Raw genomic sequence first — 26258 nt, 5'->3', positions numbered from 1 at the left:
GGGTGGTTTCTTTCCAAGAGGGTAGCTCTGTACTCAGGGCTCAGTCTTACAAATGCTTATTGAATTCCCAGCACCTCTCCCTCTCACACAACAGCTTCATTACCAAAGTGCCAAAAGATGCCCATCCTTCCTACAAGGGAGTATATTTTCAAAGGTGCCATTTCTGTTTTGAGCATTTCTGAGTATTCCTTTGGATTCCTACTGAATAGATTTAGTCATTTCATGGAAAATACAAAAAATATATAAACACCTGCACGTATTGAAGAACTGCTCATAATGCTTTTACACAAGATTTTTTTTCACATCCAAACCCATATTTTAAAGCATGTTGTTTAATCTCTAATATGGAAGGGCAGGGAGACAGAAGGAACTTTACTTCATGGCGTAAGATTTAACCCCATTATGCAGTTACAAACATACGGAAGCAGATCATTTATCAGAACACTTGCCTCCATTCCAAGGCTGCCTTTCATTTACAGGTTATTCTGGAAAAATCCCCACTGTAAGTCTTAAAAGCAAGCTATAAGGTTTTTCTGACGTTAGCTTGCTCAGCTAAAGAGGTAACATTCCCTTTCAATTAATTCTCTAATTTGCCCAGACAGTTAGCAGACATATACATTTTTATATCACCTGAGTTGCCTTTCAAATGATTCCTGTGTATTTATACTAGGTAAGCCCTTGTGAGCCAGTGACCTGAAGTTATTTTTAACCACTTGTTGCCCTTTCATCTAGTTTAAACCACCTTTAAAAACAAAAACCAAACACCCAACATACCCAACCTCCCACTTTAATAGATGCAGTTCTGAAGCTAGCAAGAGCTATGATGAATTACTATCAACCTAGGCAGATCTCTTCACATAAATAACAGTGTAAAGGTCCATTTACATCCATTACAAAAGTGGTTACTGAACTGCAAACAGAAGGGGGCTGAAGCACAAGGTGAGAGGGCAGAAAACCCCTTACCCCAGGAGTGGGGGATAGTTAGGCTAGGATCAGACAGAGAACAAAATAAAAACAGCGAGAAGAGGATGGAGGGAGCAGGGCTGGGATGCAGAGACAAACCAGGGTAGTGAGATCCTGCAAGAGGACACTGTGATGAAGACCCAAAGCAGCCCAGGGAAGGGGAAAGACCCATCCCAGCTCCAGATCCCTGGCACCTGATGGTGCCCATGCAGGCTGCTCCGCCATCCCTTGTAACAGCTGGGCTCCTCTCCCCATCTCTCTTTCCATGTCCCCTGACAGCAGAGAGGAGTCACAGGCAGCTGGGATTGACCCTGATCCATCTCTTGGTCCGGGAGGTGGCTGGTATGGAGATCCCATCAGACATGCTTGCCCCTGCCCATGCAGTGCCGCCTTCCTGACCAGCCAGCTGCCTCCTCTCTGCGTAAGTTATTCTTGTACTCCTATGCAGCTGACCCAAAATATATTAATTTGGTGTTGAAGTAGGTTTCATCTCCCCCACAACAGCTGTCCCGCCACAGGCCTGAGTCCTCTTAGCTCCATTACCGCAGACAGACTGTTGACTCCGACGTTAATATCATACCTAGCAAGTTTAAAACAAACCCAGCTGTCCCTGAAGAGCTAGGTGATTTATGTGCATTAACAATCTTGGAAATAAATACATTTTAAAAGCAGGCAGGATCCCATAAATGCCTGAAAGCCCTCCTGCCTCTCAGCTGTGCTCCAATTTTGGAGCTATGGAGCAAGTGTTCAGAATTGCAGTCACCCACACACACTCCTTGACAGACAAAACTGTACTCAAAATCTACACCCAGAAGCATAACCAGCATGTTATGCCAGTTGTATTTATCATCTGCCATTGTGAATGCCACAGCCTAAACTAATCATGCAGAAGGGCACTTTTTCTGTAGCTTCAAAAGTCAGCACAGGATCCAATTTTTAAAGAAACTGTTTGGATCATCATAACTTCCCTCTCCACCTAAGGCATCCAGAATGCACTGTAAAACCATCATCATGTTTAGTCCAGATCCCTTTGTACTTAGCTCATAATAAACGTAAACCACCTACAGAAAAGCCCCTGGTCTGTGCCCTAACTTTTCCAGCTGCTCCGGGTGTTCAGAGGGAAGCAGCAGGTTCAAGGAAGTAGGGAAGCAGAGCATGCCATTCCAAGCAGGGACATAACCTGCTCTAGGTGGCCCTGCCTTGGCAGGGGGGTTGGAATAGATGATATCCAGAAGCCCCTTCCAACCCTAATGATTCTGTATTGCACCACCTTATCAACCCCCATCTTCTAGGGATGGCTGCATACTGTAGTGAAATTTAGATTTTACTACCGGCAAACTAATGCGCCTCAACCTGAAAACAGTTTATCTCCTTTCTACAGCACATTTACTTTATTAAGTCAATTAAAATAAACCAGTTCTGTCAAGAACCTCCAGGTGCCCATAAGCACCCTAAACCCAAGTTTTTGGTTTGGTATTCCAATTTTGGGAATGCCATCATTAAGCTACTGACTGCTAACAGATGCAACATTAAAAAAAAAAGCATATCCCTTGCTAGTGCAGTAAAGGAGCAGTAGAAACACATCATCTTAATGCAAAGCTTAAAACATCAAATATATTGGGGCTAGCTACTGGGATTCTAAGATTTATTGTGGTTTTAAGAACCTTCTGAGTAATCACCTTTGTCTGGAAAAGAAAGAGTCCTCCCACAACAGAGATAACCTCTCTCATTCACTTTTAACAAGACATACAATGTGAAGTGCTGAGTGCCACCAAAACCTAAAACAAACCCAAGAATAGCATCCACTTATCTTTAGAGGCCTAAAGATTTTCTGGGACTTCACACTAACTCAAGCAGATTTTTTTTCCCTCCTGCCTTTTGTTTGCTTCCCTGACTTTCATTTTCCCTTTTCTCCTCCTACACCATATCTCATCCTTTTATAACCATGTGCAAGGTTGGCAAACTATCTGCTCCTGCCTCCACTCTCCAGTGGATGAAGCAAACCTAATAGCTGCCTCTGGGTAAAGATGAAAAGTAGCCCCAGCTTGTCCCACAACCATCCCCATTTTCTTTTCCTGGCCGTAAAACCCATCCACCAGCTCACGTTAATGTGGTTTTACTTCTATAGTGTGCAGTTGCTTCAGGGGTTGGGTACAGCTCCCCATGGGACTTTCTGCAGCAATGTTTTCCATGAGCCTTCTTACCATTCTTTTTATTTCCCTCCTCCCTCCCCCACACAAGCTTTCTTACCTTTTGCTGTGTAAGTAAATTCATAAACACAGCAGAAATAAACAGACACTGCAGATACAAGAGTTGGTATACCAGTAAATATGTAAGAGAATATTACCCTCAGATGATTACTTTGATAAAACCAAATTGGTCTGCCCATTACAATGATACGTGTTTTGAATTACAAATTAAAAGACACAGTAAATGATCGATTTCTTGATATACAGAGAAGATATGAAGGTGGTCTGCAGCTGTATAAAGAATTACTTTTCATGTAATTCTATATATTCTCCCTTGCTCTCATTTTCCAAACCCAAGCTAACAAAACAACAAGAACAGCTGAACTGAATTAGTGAGTGTCCAAAAATATCCAGCCCATCTTTCTTAAACACACACAAGAATGTTTCTGGTTTGCCAAAAAGAAGCAATATTTTTAATACTGCTGCCCTCAAAGAAGCTGCCTTTTGGCTGTCTGAATTACAAACTACTGTCTCAGGCAGATAAAACAAAGAATATGTGAAAATACACCCGCATACAGAACAAGCAACACAGCAATCAGTCGGCGGCCATCTCCATGCTGTCCCATATCATGTTTTACTAATTTTTATTCAAACCAATGGCCTGTAAAGTCAACAGGTTTTTGCCAGAGTAATATCTCAGCACTTAGCCTGGGTTTGTTGGGGTTTTTGCTTTGTTTTGTTTTGTTTGGTTGGTTGGTTTTGTTTTACCTACAACTTAATCTCTTAGTTGCCGGTCTGGAGCCACATGTAAGATATTTTTACCTTCCAGGACCAATCCAAAATCCTTCCAGGGGATTAGTGGCAGAAGAGACAGCAATGAAAAATTCTTATCAGTAGCAAAAGTGACAGGGAAAGAGGTTGGGAGGAGCTATTCAGTTGACAGCTTGGAAGTAATACACCAATTATATGCTTTTCCTAGGATCCATTCCAAGTTTCACTGAAGCATAGTTTTTCTCCATTTGGTGGTAAATTTCATGCTGAGAAATGCAAGGAAAGCAAAAAACTCTGGAAGCACTAGTCATGTTGGAATCCAGGTGCTAACATCAGAAGAAACAGTCTCGTGTAGTGTCAGGGTCCAGTGAAGACATATTTCAAATACCAGGTCTTGCCACTACTTTACAACAAAAATGTAGACAAGTCCCAAAAACCTGCAGGAATCCTTGCCATTGCAAACTATTCTGGGAGCCAGCACAGTGCATGTTTAGGCCATATACCGAGTATTTACAGAGCAAAAGTCTTTTCCATCAACTTCAAAGGGAGTCAGGCATCGCATATGGGTGGTTCAAACTGGAAGAAGTCCATGCATAAAGAAGGGAGAACTTTTTTGGTTGGCTGTGATCATGGAACTTCCTTCTTCAGGAGGAGATTAAAATAGAACCACAAAGACAAGTAACTACAGCATGTTGCATTTGGAGATACCTTCTCATGGCCAATACACAAATGCAAATGAATTATGCAAGAGACTTTGTTGTTCCTATACTGTGATCATTTTTGTTTTTAAATACCTGGGCAGTGTTTGGAAACTATGGGCAAAACGTAACTTGGTAGAGTGACAAATAGATTTGGAGTTTGAGGTAGGGCAGGGCAGGGCATTGAAATAAAGCCAAGTGGTATCTTCCCACTATACAAATGTAGATAGGTTTTGAGAGGTTAGAAAACAACTACATTGGCGTGGGCTGAACTAAGGGCACATTTGTGTCTTTTTCTTTTTAAAAAAACAAACAAAACCCCTCCAAATATTGCATCTTCTTGTTCTGTTCTGTTTTGTTGCCCACCCAAACACAGTTAAAGAGCACATGGAAGCCATAGAAGTCCTGTTGGTAAGGAGGCAGGAAAGATGAAACAATGGGCCCAACACTCTGAAGCCTCCCTTCTAACTAATTATCCAGCTTTGAAGGACTCCTGCTCCTGATGGCAGGGCTGTTTGCCAAGCTTCAGGAAGGAAGATCAAAGGCCACTAGTACCCAGAGAGAAGGAGTTCAGAAATGCTGCCCTGTGCCTCCAGAGAAACAAGCTGGCTGGCTGGGAGCACCACTATAGGAAAAGCTGCAGTGTCTGATAAAAAGGCTGTGAGCAACTCAGATTGTTCTGAAATACAGGCATATAGCTCCCTTGTTGCCCTGCTTAAGTGCAAATTACAGTTTTGCAAGTGAATTGGTGACTTTTCCACTCACTCCAGCCAGCTGCAAAATGAGACTCTCAAGGGGAAAGCTGTACAGATGCCCACCCTGTCAGATATATGGGCCCCACGGACAGAACCAAGGGGACTGTCACCCCACGGAGTTCTGCCTTCTGGGATGCTGCAGTGGGGGATGCATTTGGGCAGAGGTGCCAAAGCTTCACACCTTTTCCAGCACCCTGCAAGAGTCTGAGAGAAGAAAGGGATGCGGGTGATCCAGAAAACAATTTCCTTTCAGAAATTAAAAGCAATAGGTCAAACCTTATTTCTGCTACTCTGTCCCCTGCATGAAAAAAATCTGCCTGTAATCATGAGTCAGAGCCCACTAAGGAACAAACAGACCTATCACTTTGGAAAAGTACATTTCAGCACTAAATGAATAAGTATATTAGCTTCATGTATTTACATATATATATATATATCACTAGCTGATGCATAATTAATTAAAACCAAACACATGTAATGCAGCTTTAGAAAGCTTCCATATGAAACAAAATTGAAAAGGCTAAGAATATTTAGTTAAGAAAGAAAATGAGTAAAATTAAATCATAAACAATATAGGCCCAAGCATACCAATTCACCTTGTGAAAATCTGCAAACTAATAAAAGAAAATACATTTTGAAAAGAAAACAGCACACAAGTGACTGACACTGTCATCAAAGCCAGTAAATCAACAACAGAGACAAAGACTGGACATTTTGTAGCTAGAAAATCCCATACAGCGATAACAGGGATTAGACCAAAAGCGCCAACCTGGTTAGAGGATTGAAACTCGGGTACCACTGGGGCTTTGGGCAAGCTCTTTCTTCACAGGGTAGCTGGCATAGCACCATACTACTGCTGCCCCCAACACTTGACACCCTGACCAAGCGCAGCTGGGGTGGGAAGCACACAAAATCTCCATGTTATTTTTCTACAAGGTAATTTCTTTGCTCTGTCAAACTGAGTATCTCCTTTTACTGTAATTCTCCTTGAGCCCTGTGGTTGGTAAGAGTTACCCAAGTCAGCTCACATCACCGTAGGTGGCAGCAGAGCTGGCACCCAAGGGATGAGGCTGGTTTAGCCATTCTGCCCGGCCAGCTCTGCCTGCCCATATGGGTGTACCCCAGCAGCTCAGCTGCTCATGGAGCAGACATGGGGCTTTAGCCTAATGCACACATCATTCCCTAATGCATGCTGCAGAATATCATGTACTTTCATAAGAACAAAAAGGATGCAGTGCTGTGTGAGACAAAGCATAGGTGGGCAATTGTACTGATATGGAGGGAAAACTCCTTTGTAATTTATTACAGGTACAGAAATTGCTACTGTCCTATACATTTTTCATCCTTGCCCTATGTGCAAAGCTTGAGACCATCTCTAGGACAAACAACTTTTCAGAAGGCCACTCACAGCACTAAATACAATTCATGGAAGGCAGAAGTCAAAATCATTTTGACCTTGAATAGTGTATTCCATTTTCTGCTTTATCATGAGTATGAAAACGTGAACTATAACATAGTCTCAAAAAGTCAATTTGGACCAAGTTCCCCAAGCATAGCAGGGAAAAGGCTAACGTTAGAAAAAAATAATCTGCTTACTACATATATTTGGTAAAGCTTTCCCAGCACTACTGTGCAATGCTTCTAAGAACAGCCTATTTTTTAAGTACTTCATCACATTCAGCTTCTGAATATTCAGACTTTAAATCAGCCTTTTTGTAGCCAACCTTGCTCCCAGGGAAAAAGTAAAAACAAAAAATTGGGGTGGGGGAAGGATAGAGGATCTCACAGATCAACTTTGCTATGAGAACTGGAGGCAAAAACAAAATCAGGTTTGAGCCATTCTTGTTTATATTTTTCAATAGAAACACAGTAGAAGAGAGACAAGGCCCTTGCTTAGCTCTGCTATTCATTGCTGAAACCGAAATGCTGGAGCCTATCTTGCCTAAAATTCTGTAGCAACAGTGTGGAAATAGCTCTTGCAGTGAGCCAACTAACCTCTCATTATCAGCCAAGAAAACCAGGCACTTGGAGAATACAGTTAATCTCCTTCAAGGTGGAGAGCTCAAGGGCTGTGGTGGATAACAGTCCTGAAGTGTTCATTTTTCCTCTACTGATCACAAAGGAAGTCTAAATTTTTCAGTTTCTGCTTCATTTGTATCTTCACCAAGAAGTGCTTCATTCCATTCATGAAGAAAAACAAGCAAAGCTCTTAGCACCCGAAAACTGGAACATTCTTGTTAAAGAATTTAACACATTAGGCTGGCAAGATTGAGGAGGCTCGATGTGAAAGAACAGAGCCAGGCAGCAATGATGACAAAAGGGTAGCTTGACAACTTACTGACGGAGAATGGCTTTCACATCAGGAGGAAAAGAATAAACACCGTTTTTTGAGCGCCAGATATGAAACATGCAGTAATATAAATAACTATACAGATAGCTGACTCTAAAGCAGACCTTAACAGATAACTGCAGGCTAAGAAATAAGTTTTAAAACATACAGTGTTTTTTAAGCAATTTGCAAGCTTCTATTTCTGCTTTCTGTATTCCATACATAGAATGTGATCACTTTTCTCCCAAACTGTGTATATCGCAAAGCCTAAAGTCAAATTGCAGCATGCCCACCACCAGAAAGAAGTAAGATAGCAAACAGTGAGCAGGGACATCAAAAGAATCAGGTGGGATAAGCTCTTCCTGTAAAAAAAATAGTAAAATATTTTTTGATAGATATTCTGGCAGAAAAGGACGGGGATGAAGATCCCTGGCACACTGAAATAGCCAACGGGGTTTATGTTCTACAAAGCCTGTAGGTCTGCAGTAACAGACTGAATACTGAGACCATACCTGAGCTGCTCTCAGGATACCTGACTGCAAGCAGGCTTGGTTAAAGCTCAGCTGAAAGCTGGCAGCAGGGGAGCCAGAGCAGCACAGCTGCAAAGCTTCCCTGACACACATAACCTAAGAGTTTAGCTATTTCTACCCTGCGTTTCAGGCTGCACATTCTTCTCTGGCAGCAGAGGGACCTCAACAGGTCCCCCAACTTTCTGAAGCATCTGGAAGCATTCAGCTCCCCAGATCAATTAGTGCCCCCCTTGTAAATCCTGTAATTTAAATTCTTTATGAACTAACAGACTCCTTCTAGTTACAATCATCTCCATCCCATGCTATGGCAAAACTTCATATGAATACATGTAGCCAGAGGCTGGTAAGGAGAAGAGGATTTCACACACCAGTAAGACTAACACAAATGCTTTGAAATGCTCTAAAATGGCAGGAGAATATTTAGTGACAGAGGGTGACAGAGGAATTGGTTACAGCTGGACAGGAGAGTTAAGAAAAGCAAACTGCCTTTCTGCATGATACATAATCAATCAGTCTGACACATCAGAGAACGACATAATAGAAATGCAGGAACATTAAGAAAGTAAGAATAGGATGGATGAGACTTTAATAGAGCACTTCAGAGCAGTAACATTTCTGCTGGGTAGGGCTCAAGTGAGTGTAACTTTATGGAAAAGAGACCGGGTGCCACAAAACTATTTTTCTGTTTTGGAACAGAAAAAAGTATTGCTCTGTCTTCCATTTGAAGATGCTGTATGTCCCTATCATATGATATGCAATAATAAACCAGGGCTTATGAGAAGACACAACTGGTTCTGTCAAGCCAAGTTACATCATTAGGGGAGTAAGAAGCAGTGGAGCTCCAAGCCTTTTCACAGGGACATGGCTTTCTGGACTCTGCAAAATCTTATCCTCAATCTCCCAGTTCTTCCATCTGCCTCATGATCTTTAGATGACAGCCACTACCAGCTCTATAACTTCTATACCCACTGGTCTGTACAGGGCACTAAGTGATTCCTTGTCAATATACTGTACCATGAAAAAAACCCCTATAAAACAAGACTCCAATTGAATTTCCACAAGGTCCCACCTTTCTTTGCATCACTGTAAAAATTACTATCTTTTCACGGTGTTACTAAAGGATACATTGTCCATTTAAAGAAGAGCAAAACACATTGGTAGGTCATGACCAAGGCTAAAATTAAGCTAAATCTGGAAGTGAATTAATATAAACCATTTTGTATCAAGACTCAAGGGACTGAAATCACAAATAAGGGAATTTTTCCTTTTATAGTTTGTGGCTACTTTTTGGCAGTTACAAGCAAAACACCATCCTTAAACAGAGCGCTTGGAGAGCATCTTTAAGCAGACTCTTTCACTCCTGTTCGGGAACCTGAACAATAGCAACCATGATAAAAGCAACTTCAAGTCACAATAAATACATTGTTCCCATTTAATTAATGTTTTCCCAATACAATTGGTGTGTAAGAGGTCAGAAGAAAATTGTATAGTAGAGAGAACTTGCTGTCAGCACAGTAAAAATACTAAAAATGTTTCCCATGCCTGCTCCACAATGATAAAAAATGTGTCTATAAATACTCTGACAACAAAAGAAGGGCTAAGGAGAAATTCCATCTGTTCTTGGATCCAGGGGAAAACACAGTGACAAGAGATGAGGAAAAGGTGAGGTACTTAACGCCTTTGTTAATAGTCGTTAATAGTAGACCAGTTGTCCTCAGGGTTACCAGCACCCTGAGCAAGAAGACAGGGAGAGGGAGCAGAATGAAGGCCCCATAATCCAAAGGCAAACATGTGTTTTCATTCAAGATTACCAAAACTCCAATGAATGCTGGTTTCCTTTATCAGCGCTAAAAATATTCTAACAAACATCCTCATGTCAACAGTTACATATTTTCAAAACAGAAATCTCCCTTTGGGCTTTGTTTGTTATCAGCAAAAGTAGTTTTGCAATATTTTCCCTTCCAGCTCTCATCCCCCAAACAGAAACCACAACTCTTGCCCATTTCTTTAATTTTTGGCAACATTTTATTTTGTGCAAACGAACATGGAAATAAATTTTCATTCAAATATGCGATGAACTCGAGAGTTAGACTTAGAAAGCGATTTCTTTGCTGGGTGTTTTTCAGCAAAGAAAAGCAGTGTTTCAATGTTTTTTGTGTATTTAAATTGGATTGTAGTGGTAGTTTGGTTTGGTTTTCAAAGGATGCTTCTAAACCTCCCACTAAATAAAAACAAAGATCAAGAACTGGAGTGCAGCTAAGTGTGAGCATGTGTAAAACAGAACTGAGACCATGCAGGGCAGTGTTGACCTTGGACCCTAAGGGAATTTTATTCAAAGTTCAATGATCTTTAGAAGTGACTCCCTAAACCTCGTGATTTTCTGTGTTATCTCTGGACAACTGATATACAGCAAAATGAAGAGAAAAAATAAATGAGTCTCATGCCAACTTCTGCAATACCTCCTAGATAAATGTTCCTATTTCTTCTTTTAAGCTGACAAAACCTAGTGAATTGGGGAAGGGAGAGAGAGTACAGGGAAGGAATCGCTTCCCTCAGAGAAGTGCATTTTACTGAAGTCCTTTCTCAGGACAGAAAACCCATTCACACATAAATCTATTAAATATGGGAGTTGATGAAAGACAATGAGAGCACTGGAAAGAAATAAAGCAGTCTGTGAATGCTGCCAGCAAGTCCTTATGTGTGCTGGTGTCTCCTCCCGAAGGGGTAGCCACTGAAGAGCAAAGTCACACACCGTAGGCTGCCCATCATCAATATACATGAACATCTGTGTTGCATCTACCCAGGGCCAAAAGCAAACCTGTGACTGGTGGAGGAAGGCTCTTCCCTGCAGCGCTGTTCTCCACAGCCCTTTCTCTTTACAAAACCATATTGAATCGCTATGAAGCAAGGTACTGCCAGCCAGCAAGACACAACATTAACAACTCGTATGTTAATCTCCTATTTATAAAGGGGGAAGCTGAAGCCAAGATTTTACAGTATGATTAATGATTTCTGGGTGCACAGTTCAAGTTACTCTGAAGAAATGCTGAGTTCAGCTTCTGGAGGAAATAATAATAATAATAAAAAAATATAAGGCTCCTTTAACAACTCTTCAGCTGAACCAGCTTTGGGTTGAAGTACCCAAATTACTGGTTGTTTTGGGATGGTTGCCATGAGGCCCTTGAGAGAACTACCTTGGGAAATGAACTAAGCTGCAATACAGCACATTTAAAACCTGGCGTCTTTGCTTCAGGATGCTCTTTGGTCTTTGCTCAGCCAGAGCCTTTGTGGGTGGTGTAAATGTGCATTTAGAGATGGGGGAGGGAGGGGGAGAAAGGTCTTTCCCAAGGCCCTGGGCATACAAGCGAGTTTCCATGAAGTGAGCAAGGGCGTGGGCCCGTGGGTGTCTGCAACAGCCCTGGTGCATGCTCTTCACCTACGGAACATGAGGGATCCTGCTGTAAGCACACACACGGTGGGTACCGTCTCCATCCCTGCTGTAGCTCACTCCACAGCTCATAGCCTGTGCTCACACCCTCCATGCCCATGCAAGCCACTGGCATGTGTTCTAGCTCATCCTTCTTCAAGAGTGAGAGGTTGGCCACCAGTCCCACTGCCCCACCACACTCCTTACCCCATGCTAGGGCTGCTGCAGGGTCACCTCATCCAAGAGGGGAGCTCATCCCATTGGAGGACAGCAGTGGGTTCACCTGCAGGGGGGTGGCCTCAACCTGTCTGTGCTCTGCGACAGAAGGTACACATGGACAGTTTAGGGCAGCTAATCTGCCACTGGTGACTGTGAGGAACAGGGTCCAAAGCCACCCAACAGTGTTTGCTTTTGGCTAGGCCACTGTGTGCTCCTTACATACCAGTGATTGTTTAAACATCAAACAAACATTGCTCACTCTGCACAGCAGCAGCTACAGCTTAGACTTCACATGGGTGTTCTCTCTCTGCTCTTCATCTCTGCTTCACAAACCCAAGACCATGTGCTGGCCTCCTGCTTACCTTCAGAGCAGCTGCTCCTCTCTGAGCTATTAAGCCGTGTGGATGGCCACCAGATGCATTATCCAAGCCATCAGCCGTTCTGGTTGAATACATCCCACACAGCAGCTGCTCTCCAGCAAGAGACCAGTGGCACCCAAGTGTCCACTTGGTCACTGGGCTGCCCTCTGCTACCTTTGCTTCCCCAATGGACTGGGGTCCCAAGAGAGCTGATAAGCATCTTGTCTGTGCCTGTGGAAGGGGCAGAGATAAAGACCAGGTCCTTTTTCACAGAAAGCCAACAGATAAATTGGCAGCAATGGCAGAGGAACAATCTGGTTATAGGTCTCTGTTCAAAGGCTGCTGACTCCTGCTGAAAGGGGATTTAAGGGAGCATATGACAGCTAGAAATAGTTGTCTCAGCCCACTGAACTTCAAGTCTCCCCCTCTCCTGACATCTAACATGCCTCAAATTGAGTTGGGGGGACGGAGAGGGGGCATATGAGATAACTTTTCTGGTTAACCACTCCTGGGGATACTCCTGCGCCAAAAAGGCACTGACAGCAAGAAGCACACAGGTCACTTCCTCTGTCCTGGCATTGCCAAGTACCAGGAGGCAACAGAATAAGATGCTTCATTTGTCTTAATAGTTAACCGATTTCAGACCTTTGATGCTTTTATGGCTCAACCTGAAACACCTGAAACATCAGTCTGTGTACTGGGAGCTCAGTCTTCTTCCAAGATACACACATCCTGACTAAGAAAGAGCAATCCTTCATGTCGTTTTGCTAACTAAAGATGCAAATCAGTGGCACTAGCAGACTGTTTTCCTTCTTCAGTTCTATGAAGTGTTTCAATCAGAAAGCATCTTATGCGCCTACCGAATTCTTTCTTCTACAGTATTGTGTTCAACTCGCAATTAGAAAACAACATTTAAAAGGTATAGCACTAGCTGTTTCCATGAACGGGTCAAGAACCTTCATCACAGCCACGATACCTACGTTACAACTATCCAAAGAGAAACCTAAATTCCATGGAGTTACTGCTGCACCACTGAAGTGTGTAAGTTGTGAAAGCATTCAGAAAGTTAATAGATCTGTTTATGGAGTAGACAAGGCTTAATTAAACCAGGCAGCTCCGAAGAACAGTAAATCCTCTCTCCCCCCGTCTTCCCCTCCCCGTTTCTTTTTTTTTCTTAGAGTATCTTTCTCCTAGTGGTTTTCCTCTTCCTAATAATCCCATCAGAAATGACAGATATGTTATCAGTCATCACTGGGATTTGACACATTCTTAATACCTGTCATGACAGCTCTGAAGTCTTCATGCTACTCCATTGTATTCCCAGGCATTTGCAGGAGGTAATGGACACATCAAATGGTTCTGCTTTATTGGACTGCTGAAGGCTTGCAATATACAAGTAGATGCTTAAAAAAACCTAACCTGTGATTATGCAAAATTGCATACAGAATAATAAAATATAAAACAGTACAAATTGCTTTTGCACTCTCTATGCCTATGATCATTTTGGCCACATTGTACAATTTATTATTATGTATATATTGATAAGAATGTTTTAATATTTAGGAAAAGGTATCAGTGTTGGTAATAGTAAAGATTACATTAATGATCTAAGGTCTTCACTAAAAAGTTCAAAGTATTACACTGATACTGGTAACATGGCAGTATATTGCTGTACTCATACAGAGTCTCTCCTGGTTCCTTGGGTCTCTGCTTTAATAGAGAACCTGATGCATAGGTGAGGTGCAAGGCAAGGCTAGAAGCAGAGTTAGCATCACTGAACTTGTATGAGGACAATGGGAATGTGAAGTGTCATTCCCTGTAATTGTCAATACTATAAAACCAAAGACTAAACAAGAATGCAATAGAAAGCAAGTTTGAAAAGAGGCTCCTCGACTCTTTTCAAACACAAGAAAAAGACACTGTCTTATCATTTAGCAATAAGGACAAGAAACACCAACTAGCAGGCTTTGTACAAGTTCATTCTTTACACCTGCACATTTCTGTGGGCTTCTTAATACACATAGCTGTGTTTTCCTTTGTTCAAACACTCAAAAGAGCTGTGACAGATACAGCACTTCACGGAACAAATTCAATACTGAACTCTCTAAACAGATGTATTTTCTTTTCCTCAAATTCTAGTATTACTTCAGATTAATCTGGTCATCTGCATGTAACACTTTTCAGGCACAAAAATAGAACATTTCTTACTGTAACATTTCTTTGGAGCCTTAAATTTGCAGAAGACTTCCTCTCAGTTCAGCCTAGCTGCTGGAAAGAGTCATATAGCCACAGTCTCTGCCAACAGCATGAGCTGCATGACAGCAGTGTGCCTTGCTGTTAGTAAATGTAATAGCTTGTTGTTCTCAATGCATTTACAGTTTTGTACAACAGCAGGAAAAGCACCCCCAACCAAAACAAAAACCCCACACATATTAGAGACAATGCAGCCCTGTGCACAGGAGTAACTTAAGGCCCTTTCAGCAAGGCAGTAAAGCTAAGTCAGAGTTGTGAGTTGGAGTCAAAAGGAAGTGTCCTATTGACATAATAAGCTTTGTAGCAGGCCTGTAGTGAAGAAGACAGGAAAAACACGTTCAGCCACCTTAGTGACCAGACGTCCTCTGGACAAAATTGTTAACCAGCACTAAGGATATCAAGGGATTGTTTCCAGCTACAAGAAACGGATGAGCAAACTGTTTTTTCCAGTGCAATTTTATTAGGGAGAAACACAACAGTAAGTCTTGCACTGTAAAGCACTCAGAAACAAAGTAATAGCATTCGAGGGGAGGAAGGCAAGAGATGCTGTTCTCAGGATGCAGCTTGACAGTGCAGCAAATCCTGTTCGTGGGGTCTAAACCATGTCAATAACAGCACTTGGTTGAGTACAAAATCACCTTGCCAGCTGAAGGACTTTTTAGAAAAGCTGAAAGGCTAAGTTTGTATCATTAGGCTTCACACCAGACCAGATACTGCCTGTTCTTGAGCACCCAACATAAAATACCACAGACAAACTTGGTATCATATTTCATGAATATGGTCAAACATCAGGGCCTGTTCCAGATCAAATCTGTATCACCCGCTGAACCTGGGTTGCACGGAGGCAAGACCATGGCAGCTCGGCCTCATTGAGAAGTCTTCCCAGCAAATATTCCCTTCTGGCTTTGCTCCAAGGAGCATTACTGCTTCTCCTGCCGTCTACACTCCCAGTTATTTCTTTCATATACCCTCTCAGCTGTAAGCAAATCAACGTGCCAATCCCTTGGGACACATGGCTTAGCTTATACTTAAGACTTGCCATTCTGGTTTGTGCTTTGGACATTGATTTCCATTGTCTCAGCTATCACTCAACAAAAGGGCATTTAATTGCTGCCTCATTTAGTCTGGGGGAGAAGGGGAGAACAACTTTTACCAGCCCTCTGATTGATGGCAGCCATTAGCACCTTCTAGCACAATACGGACTTATTAGAAGCATGATTTACATGTAAAGTTCATTGCCACACAAGTGAATCAGATTTGCAGCTATGCTTACTTGAACAACTTTAGAGACAAAAATCTTCACATGAAATGAATTTGCAGAACTGCTTACACTGGCCACCCATTTCAAGGGAAGACTTTGAAGATTAATGAAGTCTGAAAAAAGCTCCTAGACAGAAAAGGAAGTTTAGTAAAGATCTGGTAGGCTTTGTTTATCTTTTTAAGTGCTACCATGTAGGTACTTTAACGGTTGTAAGAAAAAAACATAGCAAACACCCCCCCCCCCCCCAATTTATACTTATTTACAGACCTCCAACACCAGGAAACACTTTATATCCACTACTCAGTCCATAATTGCATACTACCAAAGGCAATGCTGAAGAATCCCATGAACTATCTTACTCTCTTGTATGAGCACTTCTACTTTCTTTGTGGAGGAATGAACAAAATTAATATCCACATTAATATCCTCCATGTTCTGTACAGCAATGAGCCGCATACTCTGGTGTTCAAGCCAAACTGCTGACACTGGACTTTTAGTACCCGTTTTATTAAGAAGCACAAAGATGCTAATCTTCCTTTCAAAGAAACAAAGCTCGACAAACAACTGGATCAGTGAAGGCTGCTTGAAATATTACCTTTAATCAGTCCAGCTCTATGAAACTTGAAGTAATTTCAACAAAAGTTTGTAGTAGTTTGATGCAACTTAACAAAGATTTAATCATTGCAAAACCTAAGACCAAGCACCTTCTAAACATCAGATGTCTATGATTTCTATGACTTTCCAGTCAGACACAGAAACAGGCTGAGGCTCTTGCTATTATCAGACACTTTTGTGTGTTTAAGATTTACCATGGGAGAGGCAGGTTGGGAAAGGCTGACTTTCAGCAAGGCGCCGATGTACAGCCAAGCGCACATGCACTCCCCTGCCATCTCAGCTGCTAACCCTGGCCAGACAGAAGATTTCCAAAACCACGTTAGCCATACCCACAGTAAAGTACTTCTGGCTACTTTCAGAATATATCCTCTGTTATTCACATAATTGGTTTAAAATTCCACAGCAAAATTACTCTGCTATTACTTGCTTTCACCCTTAGGTTCACATCTCCCACAGAACCCACCTTTGTTCCATAGTGATACTCATCTTCCCTGATGTGTATTTCTAAATAAGCTTAAATAGTGGCTATTTCCAAGCTTTTTCCTACATTTTGAGAAAAATCATTATTTTAGGTATATAAATCAATGTGTGACTGTGGAATGTACTGTTTGGGTTTTTAGAACAGCTGTCTTTACTTTCATTCATTCTGCAGCTCACATGCACATAAAAATGTATTTTGATCCTTCGCTTTCACATTAGGTTTTAAGGGGAAGTAAGGCTTAATGCACAGAACTATCCAGAAAGAAGAATGAACCCAAACCTCAACAAAACTCCTCCCAAACTGGCATGCAGCCACATACGAGCTAAACACTAGAATACACTTGTTTTTTTTATCTTGGCTTTTTGTAAATTTTCTTTTCCTCTCTCATTGTTTCACTTCTCTTTGGTGTCGGACTGGACACATGTGCTTCTCTTGCTGGAAAGGCTAAGTTGCTATCTTATGAAAAGTCCAGTCTGTAGTCAATTATTACCATAATAGAGATCAAGGTGGCACAGGCAACCCCAGCAAAATGCTTTGCCTTCCTCTCCAGGCTCACACTTGGCTGGAACCAGCGTTCCCAACAGCAGTGCTTCCAGGAGCATCACCAGCACCAAATAAGCAGCCAAAACAGCTTTAAACCACTTTGCAGCTAAAAAACAGACCAAGAGCCATGTCTGTGCTCTTGTCATGCTTGACCCCTCTGTCAATCTTCACTTCAGGTCTCTTTGGCCATTGAGGCTAAAGAAAATTCTTAGTTGGAGAAAGGTTTCACAAGCTGGTTTCTGAGAAACCTGTCAAGTCAACACATGCTAATCAATGTGAACAGGTCCTGGAAAAGAAGCTGATAGAATCTTTCTGACCATCCTGAGATGCAGTCAAACCTGCGCACCTTCGAGATTCAGGTCAATCACACATCTGCTCTGCATACGCCTGGGAGACTCAGAATCTAAGTGTAAAATTAGGGCAAGCACCAGCACAGCAGTAGGCTGGAGCATCTTGCTGGCAGAGGCACAAACCTGCTCTTCTACCCAGCACACCATCTATAAATAGGTTTATGAATAGAGAACCTCTGCCAAGCTGTTCATTCTTTCTTTTTTTTTTTTTTTTTCAGTTTGCTAATTTTTAATGCCTCTTGCAAGATTGGCTCCTAGAAGTTTTATCTCCATTAGCTGTAATAAACATTTATTATATGCTCCAGCAATGTCTGAAAGTCTTGATGAATAGCAACAAATTTCTCTAGAAAAATGGAATATAATTTCCCATTTAGAAAACTCTACAGCATTTAAAAAGGGAAAAAGGGAGCTTACCAGAAAAAAAGTCTCCAGAAGTCTGCACGCACACCACAGCTTGGGAGAAAGGAACCCACTTCTGCTGGGACTTCAGGAGGAGACGATGTGGTGTCAGTGTTTAGTGTTGTTCAGCTGTGCTCCAGCGGGTACCAGGCGAGCCCCAGAACTGAGTCCTGGGCTGCCCCCCTCGCTTTTCTCACCTGCAACAAGAGAACAGACTCTCAGCTCCCTCAGACAGGAGTGATGCAACATTTCACATTCAAGACCCAGTGATGGATGTTCACACCATCTGATTGCTGGAGACTCAAAACAGCGTTATAAAAGGGGAAACTCAGTACAGCTGCCATTATCAATAAGGGTGGTTCTCTGCTTTTCTCTGCTGTGGTACCCTCTCAACTTAAGATGTCCTGGGAACACGCAAAGCACTAGAAAGCTATTTACAAAGCATCCTAACTTTGCCTTGGAAGGGCCAAACTCACTCAAGCCCAGTCTTTGCGAGAACACTTTGTGTAAGAATTTGACTTTGAGTTGCCAGTAATTGGGTAGCCAAATCAAACAGTGCTAATTTCAATTAGGGGCATTAATCAAGGACTTAGATTACCTTTCACTTTCTTCTACTGTCATTCTCTTGCATGTTCTTCCCCCCCCCCCCTTTCCCTCCCAACCCTCACATAGTTCATCATCCATTTTCAAAGATGGATGCCTAAATGAAGCCCTTTATTAAGGCTCAGTTTTCAAAAGCAATGTCACCTTGCAGTTTCCCTTCGCTTCAGAAATTAAATTCTAGGGGCATATTCTCAAAAAGCCTACATCTATACTTATTTCAACTTTCTGGGGGATAATTGAGTATGGAAAGTAAGGTTTAGCCTGATGAAATTTTTATTTCCATCTAAAAATAAAAGGAAATGCATAGTAAAGAACTTCTTCAGTTTCTCCATATACCCGCTCTCATTAGAGAGTAATAGAGACACTATTTAAAAGATACAGGGAATAATGTGCAAGAATTCCAGTCCTAAAACATTATAAAGACATGATACGTAAGTAAAAAATAAACAGACTTTTTCCACCATTAAGAAGAAATGCCAGGTAGGATTGGAAAGTTCGCAAGTCCAACAGAGCCTTATTTCTGTTGCTCTTCAAAGTCTAACACTCCTACCATCTCTGCCCTCCTCTCCCCTCTCCAAGAACCATGGATACCTTCTCTCCTAATCCTAACCAGCACATTGGCTATTGGACTCTACCACTGCTACTGTGGCAAGGGAACACCAAGGCGAGAAAGGGGTAATCCCCTTAGAAAACTATTCACAGAGGTCTACCAAGCAAGCGGATACAAACTTTTTCTTCTTTAATTTTTCAAGAATCACAGGTGCTGCTTAATTCTAATCAAACAAATTCAAATAAACACCATCACCAGTTTTAAAGCTGAGCCTTAGCCTCAGAGACTGAAGAGGCCGTTTTTAGACATGGAAGGTGTTTTCTTCAACACCCCCATATTTTGCTTCCAAGCTCACTGTATTAAGTGGGAATAGTCAAGATGCAAAGTCAAATTTAAACATCCTGAGAATAGTTGTACCTAATGTGCAGCTGTCAAGCAGGTCTGATGTAGGGATGAGGCTCTGCACTGAAGTCATTAATGTGGGATTCCTAATAGTGTGTAGGAACCAAAGCATAGAAGAGAAATCAGTTCACAACTTAGCCCCCAGCAGCAGGGAGAAGTTTTGTTTGCTTCTCTGGAGGGAGGACAGCTGATACTGCTTAAATCAAAGCCTGGATCCACAATTGTCCTGGCTTAATTAGAAGATCATGAAGAGTACAAAATGGCACTGGACACAAAAAATGATCATTTTTCAAGTGGAATGAGTACCGTTACATTTACAATCCACTCTTCTCAATCCACCCTTTTTTCCTTGCTAATGATACAGAGTTGGCTGCAGATGCAACAAAACCTGTCAGCAACAGCAGCGTGTCCTAAAGCAAGTCTTGCCTATTATTCCAGCTGGCTAGATGAAGGTCACCAACACTGCTAACACCTCTGATGTTCTATAATCAATTGCTAGCATTTATAAAGCAGAAAATACCACTAGCTTTGAGCACACTCAGAAAGAAAGAAACCCTTTTCAATTATATTTAAGCTTGTTCTGATAGCCAAAACATGAAACACGAGGCAACCTAGTGAGCCAAATATTAGTGAGATTGGTTTCTGGCAGCCAATGCCATATTCTGTTTGTATATAAACAATTGTAGTTTATCCGCCTCTTTAAAATAACTGCAATATGAATCATCATAAGGACAGCAGCAGAGAAAACAGCCAAATACTTGTAGCTGAAGTGAAATACCATTCAATTCTCAAAGCAGCTATGACTATCAGACACACACTGCTAACACCAAATACCTATTTGAGAAATCTAGTATTTGTGGAAAAGGCTCTTGGAATAGAAACTGACCTTTACCTATCCCTTTGCTGCTGGTAAAGGATGACGAAGCTTTTCCCGTACATCACATATTCATCCTGTGCCTGCTTTCATCTTTGGGATGGGAACAGAAACTGCTGCCTTTTAAACTACTATTCCGTTGATTTTTAGCCAGCTGTTATATTCCATTGCTATAGTGAGGACAGAGGGCTAAGGAAGAGATTTTCAAACAATACTTTGCAAACAGTCCACAAGTCCCATTTGATTTATAAACTGCCAATGCACTGGATGAGTTCAGCAGCTGGAAGCCCTGGATTTGATAGCAATGCCCTCGCCCAGTGGTTCAAAGCAATCATTCTCAATTAATACAGGGCCTTCGAGAACACAGGGATCTCCAACTCTAACTTAAGACCTCCTAAATATCTGTATTTCGGCCAAAGCTCTTGCTCCTGAAAGTCCTTCTCATCCTCCAGCTCCTACTTCAAACCATCAGTCAGCTCTTGCCTTTCACAGGAGCTGGTTGCTGTACGGTGTAATGTTTGCATCAAATACAATCGCCAAAGGCACTCCAATTTCCACTAATAATTGTCATTAGGAGAAGAAAAAAGGAAAAAAAGACTGTATTTTTGTCAGAAAACCATTTCCTGATGTTTAGCATAGGCAGGATAATGGTCATGGGCAGCATCTTGGCTCAGCAGGCAAAACTAGTAGGTGGCAAATGAGAGTGCTGCAGAGGGGACAGATCTTTTTCCAGGGGGGAGAGGGAGCAGTGTCTGCTAAAGGAGGCACCCTGACGGCAGGAGATTTATGCGTCCATTCTTATGTCAGTCTAGGAGGAGGGAATCACGCAGGGCCAGCTGCAGGGGTGTGCACTGCTGTCGGGAAAAATTAGAAGTCTAGCAATGAACTATAAAGAAGGGAGAAATGACAGACTGAATGAAAACCCCATGATAAACCCATTTAGGCTCTTTTCTCCCCAGGATGAAAGATGAAGTCTAATCTCTTTGGCATATATCCTGGTCGAGACCCAAACAAATATGCCTTGATACACACAGATGCACACCCCTAGAATGTGCAATGACAATGTCCACCAAAAGGATCCATAAATGCAACAGTATGGAGCAAGAGTCCTTTTTCTGCACGTTTAGCTAAGTTCTGGGGAAAGATCAGAGCACACTAAGATGCTTTTGATCAGAAGAAATCTCATCTGCTACCGAATGTGTTCTTTGTGTAAATACTGTCAAAAGAAAGCTTTTCCATTTGAATAACTCAGGGGATTGGAGGAGGAAGGGGAGAGAAGAGATGGTGCGACTGCAAGACAGCGAAAAGCAAAAAAATTAAGGCTACAGTATTTCGCTCTGACTTGACTGAAGGAGAACTTTCCAATTTCATGTGGCATTCCTTTTCCTAAGAGAATTTCTGGCCAAGTTGGTCAGGTCTGCACAACTTCTTGTCTTGTTTAAGGTAGGGAAGTTTATTTCTTCTTCGCTAATACACTCATAGCAATTAAATATTCCAAATATTTCTTCATTGTTCTTGGTAATAAAAACAGCATCCAGCTCTCTGTTCATACCGGCATTGAAAAACAGGGAAAGAGTGGGCAAGCAAAGCAGTGGTCTTTGATACGCTCTTCCAAAGCCCTAGGCTACAGTTCCAGTCCTAAGCCTATGAGTGCAAGTATGTGATAATGTTTACTTCTTCCTGTCCTGACCACTATTAAAGCCTCAGGGCTGGTGAAACTTTCAGGAGTGGCTAACGAGCTGCAGGAGGCTGGATGGCACAAAACGGAGAAGGGAAGAAAGGATGTGCTCCCATACCTTTTTTCAAGTTGCATATAAAGACCCATGGTATTAACCACAGTTTTTTACCAGGAACAGAAGAAATGCATTTCGCCCAGCATGCCAACATTGTAAATTATGCCACTGTATGTCCTTCAGTGTAAACTCTTCCAGATGCAGTTTTATGAGAAAGTTTTGTTCACTTATGAGTGTAAGAATTAGAAAAAAAAACACCCGGAATTTATTTTTTTGCCAGCTTTTCTGTAATATTCTTCTCCATGGTGTAAACAATCAAATGTAAAAGAGATTGATGCTATCGGGTGTTACATTAAGACACTACTGACCAGATTCATAATTACCTGGTGTGTTAGACAAGCACTTACACCCGTACACTGTGGGTCTAGCAGCTTAAAAAGACACAAATGCTCAAAAGCGTTTTAAAAAAAAGCAACCCAAAGCCCCAAACTATAATACTCTGGAGACTTGAGCCATTGATTAACACCATGAAGGTGTAAATGGGATACTGAAATGAAGAATGTGGGCCTCTGATGAATTAAAGCAAATAAAAGTTACCTACATGCACGGTAACTCAAAAAACATAGCTTTGAAGGGCACTGTTTAATCGAAGTTATGTAAAAAAGCACAGAAATAAACTACAAGTTTCTACAGTGAGCAACTGTAATAAAACTGGAAAATTCCTAAACTACAAAACCATAGCACTGTCAAATTGCAAACAACACTTCTTACAGCTACACAGTTATGTTTCACTTTCTTTTTTTCCCCCTAAGGTAAGTAAGGGCAGGCAAATGTATAGTATTAATACAAATTCAGAAAATACTTTCATAGGAAGATATCAAACATATTATGATGGGAGGGAAAAGGAACATGGTAATTTATCTGACTTGAAAACAGCACAGTGCCAAGTTAATTTAAAATTCAACTTCAGTTTAAAGCATTACAAGGAAAAAAGAACCCTATGTATCATAGGCAGCAAACTGAAATCCTAGCAAGGTTTTTGTCTGCCAGTTAGTTGTGTATCAGCTATAAAGCCAGACTGCAGGTGCTTCTTTCAGGAGACTGGGCTGCAAGGTTCTTGCAAACCACATTCAAAGAAGTTTGCTATTTACTATTCCCAAAGGTGTTTTATTTAAACTTTTTCACAGTTTGTTACTTAACAGAAAGCTCTCATTACAATAACCCAGAGGTATCTTCTGCAAGGTACAGCACGTAATGCAAAAGCACAGAAGGTCCTACTCTGTAGAAACCACCAAGAAGGTCTATGCAGCACTCTGCAAACATACCTTACACAAAAAAACCCACAAGCAAAGGCAGTTTGTCGCAAAACCAGCTTTTAGGATGGCAAGAGTAAGTAAGGAAAGAATAAACAGAAACTTAGGTTTTTTCTTCTTTTCTAGAAAATACAACTACACAAAACCACTTCATTAAAACTCCATGCAAAGCATCGAACATGATGGTTTGAGGAAAGAAGCAGGATACTCTTCCCAATTTTCTGGGATGAGGAATAAATAAATCTGATGCAAACAACACCTAATATGCCCCAAGACTACAAACTGAATGAAAATCTGCTCAGATTTGGCACATATTATACAAAAACGTGACCCAAGGACAGCAGCTGGGCTTCCAGCTGCCCCTTTCCAGTTCCAAGAGGTTCCCACAAGCTGCACTGGCCAGTGGGATCAGAAAGACAAGTTCTGTTCCTTGGCCATCAGCCACTAACAGCCCAGCTGGCCAGTGGACAGCAACCGGATTGGAAGGGCACTGAAAACCTGCACTGACAACAAAAATAAATGCATACCCCTGACCTCTGCTCCTCCAAAAGGAAGGCAAAGAAAAGTTGCTATTTACAACAGCACACAGGCCTTGAACCTCCTTCTACAAACACTTTGTGAAACCTCGAATCTTTGCTGAGGGAGCAGACGAACACCTTGGAAAGCTTTGGTTTTAGCAAACTGCAATCTAAGGTGCGTGCAAATTGGTACTCCGGAAAGGGTAATGTTCGAGGACATGAAATTTATCTCCACTGACACATCCACAGCTGGGAACCAGTATGAAAAGATTCCTCGTGCTGAGCCAATTCACTTGTATTTTGAAATGGAGGGATGTGGAAAACATTGCTACAGGTAATAGAAAAGTGTTTTCTTATTTCAGTAATGGCTTTTATCCTATCTTTGAAAACTACATAATTATGTGTAAAGTTGTATGTAAATACCCATTATATATAATTACATTTACACTTTTCATAAAACAATGATTTCTAAAAATGCTGAGGATTAAAAAAAGCCAAGGAGGGAGGAATTTGATAAAGGATGGGATGGAAAAGAGTCTCCTTCTCCTTTTTTCAAATATAGCTGGGCTCCTTTCTGCTCCCACAGCAGAGCATGAGCCTGCAGTTATGCCCCCTCCCACCACCACCACCCCATTTCAAACTTAAACCCTCACCATTTAAATGGTTTATTTATCTTTTTGCCTTACTATGAATTTCTGGACCTACAGCTCTGAGCTGGATTTATAAAACTTTTGCTGGCATTTACTATGGAAACTACCACCACTGCACTGATATTTATACACATGGTGTTACAAAAATACACCATTTGCTTTGATGTACCGCTCTTTCCTTGCTCCTCACTCCAGCAGAAAACACAAAGGACATTTAGCAACGATAAGGAATCCTACTGACATCATCAGTATGCAGTGGCATAGTCAAAAGGCTGAAGTCTGAATTACTCAGCGTCCTTTGCAGAATGGCCAAAACAAGCCTCAGTGTTGCTTAAGTTTCTGTGGAAACTAGGAAATGTTGCTTAAAAAAAGAAAAAAAAAATCATCAAAATAGCCTAAATTTAAAAACAGGCTGCATCTGTTACTAGGAAAACCAGGCTGCAGCATGGGGGTGTTGTGCACAAGAGGATACAGTACTTGCTTTCTTTCCAAGCTATCTCTTATTCACCATGTGACTCTCTATTCTAACTCTCTATTCTAAAACCTTTTTGGTTGCCAGATGTTGCACAACGCAACTAAGGAGGTCTTGCAGCTGGAAATGCCAGCTGCTCCTAGGTATGGTCTGCCACGGGACTAAAGCAGCCTGAGACTGGGGGGCTCCTCACATGATGGAGGGAGCCTTCTGCGCAGGAACTGAGGCTTCAGTTTCCTGCCAGTGTGATGCAGTTTGGGAATTCAAGGTTTACTGGACTCCATAGCTCTGTTTGATACCATCTGATCGCAAGATGGGCCCAAACGTCTTGCAAAGGTGAGCAGAGATGATCAGATGCAGATGCAAAACACGTTTTCATAGTAAAGCTTGACATACAAAAGGGCTGGGTAACATGATGAAATGCTGCATCAAACACCAACCTATCATAAAGAAAAAGTGGTGCAGCAGAAGAGCACATGCAGACTAAAACTTTGCATTTAATTTTCAATCCTTTCATCTTTAAAAACTAAACAGATTGTTTTAAAATACTTTCAAATACTTCAGACCTTTCATTTGGTTTGCACACGTGTGATAAAGGTGCTTCAAATGTTCCAGTATTATGCTAAAAAGTCTTATAAGTTGTCTCCAAATTGGAAGTACTTCAGAAAAAAAGATATATATCAAAAAACCCCAATATATAATCAAGTTCTTTGAAGTCACTTTATGCTCCACTAAGACATTTATACTAATTGGGGAGTTTCTCATTTCATCTTTTCAAGCACAGATCATTTCTAAATGACTGGGATTCAGGATACACTATTTTAATACCGATAGCATAGTTAATGAGATCAGATTTTAATAAGATTGTAGGCATTTATGCTAGAGAAAGGCTTTGACTTAGGGGTATACTTTTACAAAGAAAAAAAAAAAAAAGGGAAGTTAGGTTGCTGTATATCACAGAGTGAGCCTGTTTGGATCATTATAATCAACACTGGTGATCC

General features: G+C 41.5%; 1 protein-coding gene across 4 annotated transcripts in view; it reads right to left on the bottom strand.

The window, feature by feature from the left end:
- Positions 1-26258, bottom strand: part of PLXNB2 (plexin B2) — a 254236-nt gene that overhangs the window by 156702 nt on the left and 71276 nt on the right. For all 4 annotated transcript variants that reach the window (XM_065665050.1, XM_065665052.1, XM_065665057.1 and 1 more), the window contains one exon: positions 18158-18339. The gene's annotated coding sequence lies outside the window, so the exon portion shown is untranslated. The remainder of the gene's footprint in view (positions 1-18157; positions 18340-26258) is intronic.

Source organism: Lathamus discolor, chromosome 1 (assembly GCF_037157495.1).
Source record: "Lathamus discolor isolate bLatDis1 chromosome 1, bLatDis1.hap1, whole genome shotgun sequence".
NCBI lineage: Eukaryota > Metazoa > Chordata > Aves > Psittaciformes > Psittacidae > Lathamus > Lathamus discolor.
Note: the sequence above shows the minus strand (reverse complement) of the source record. Positions and strands in the feature narration are given on the sequence as shown.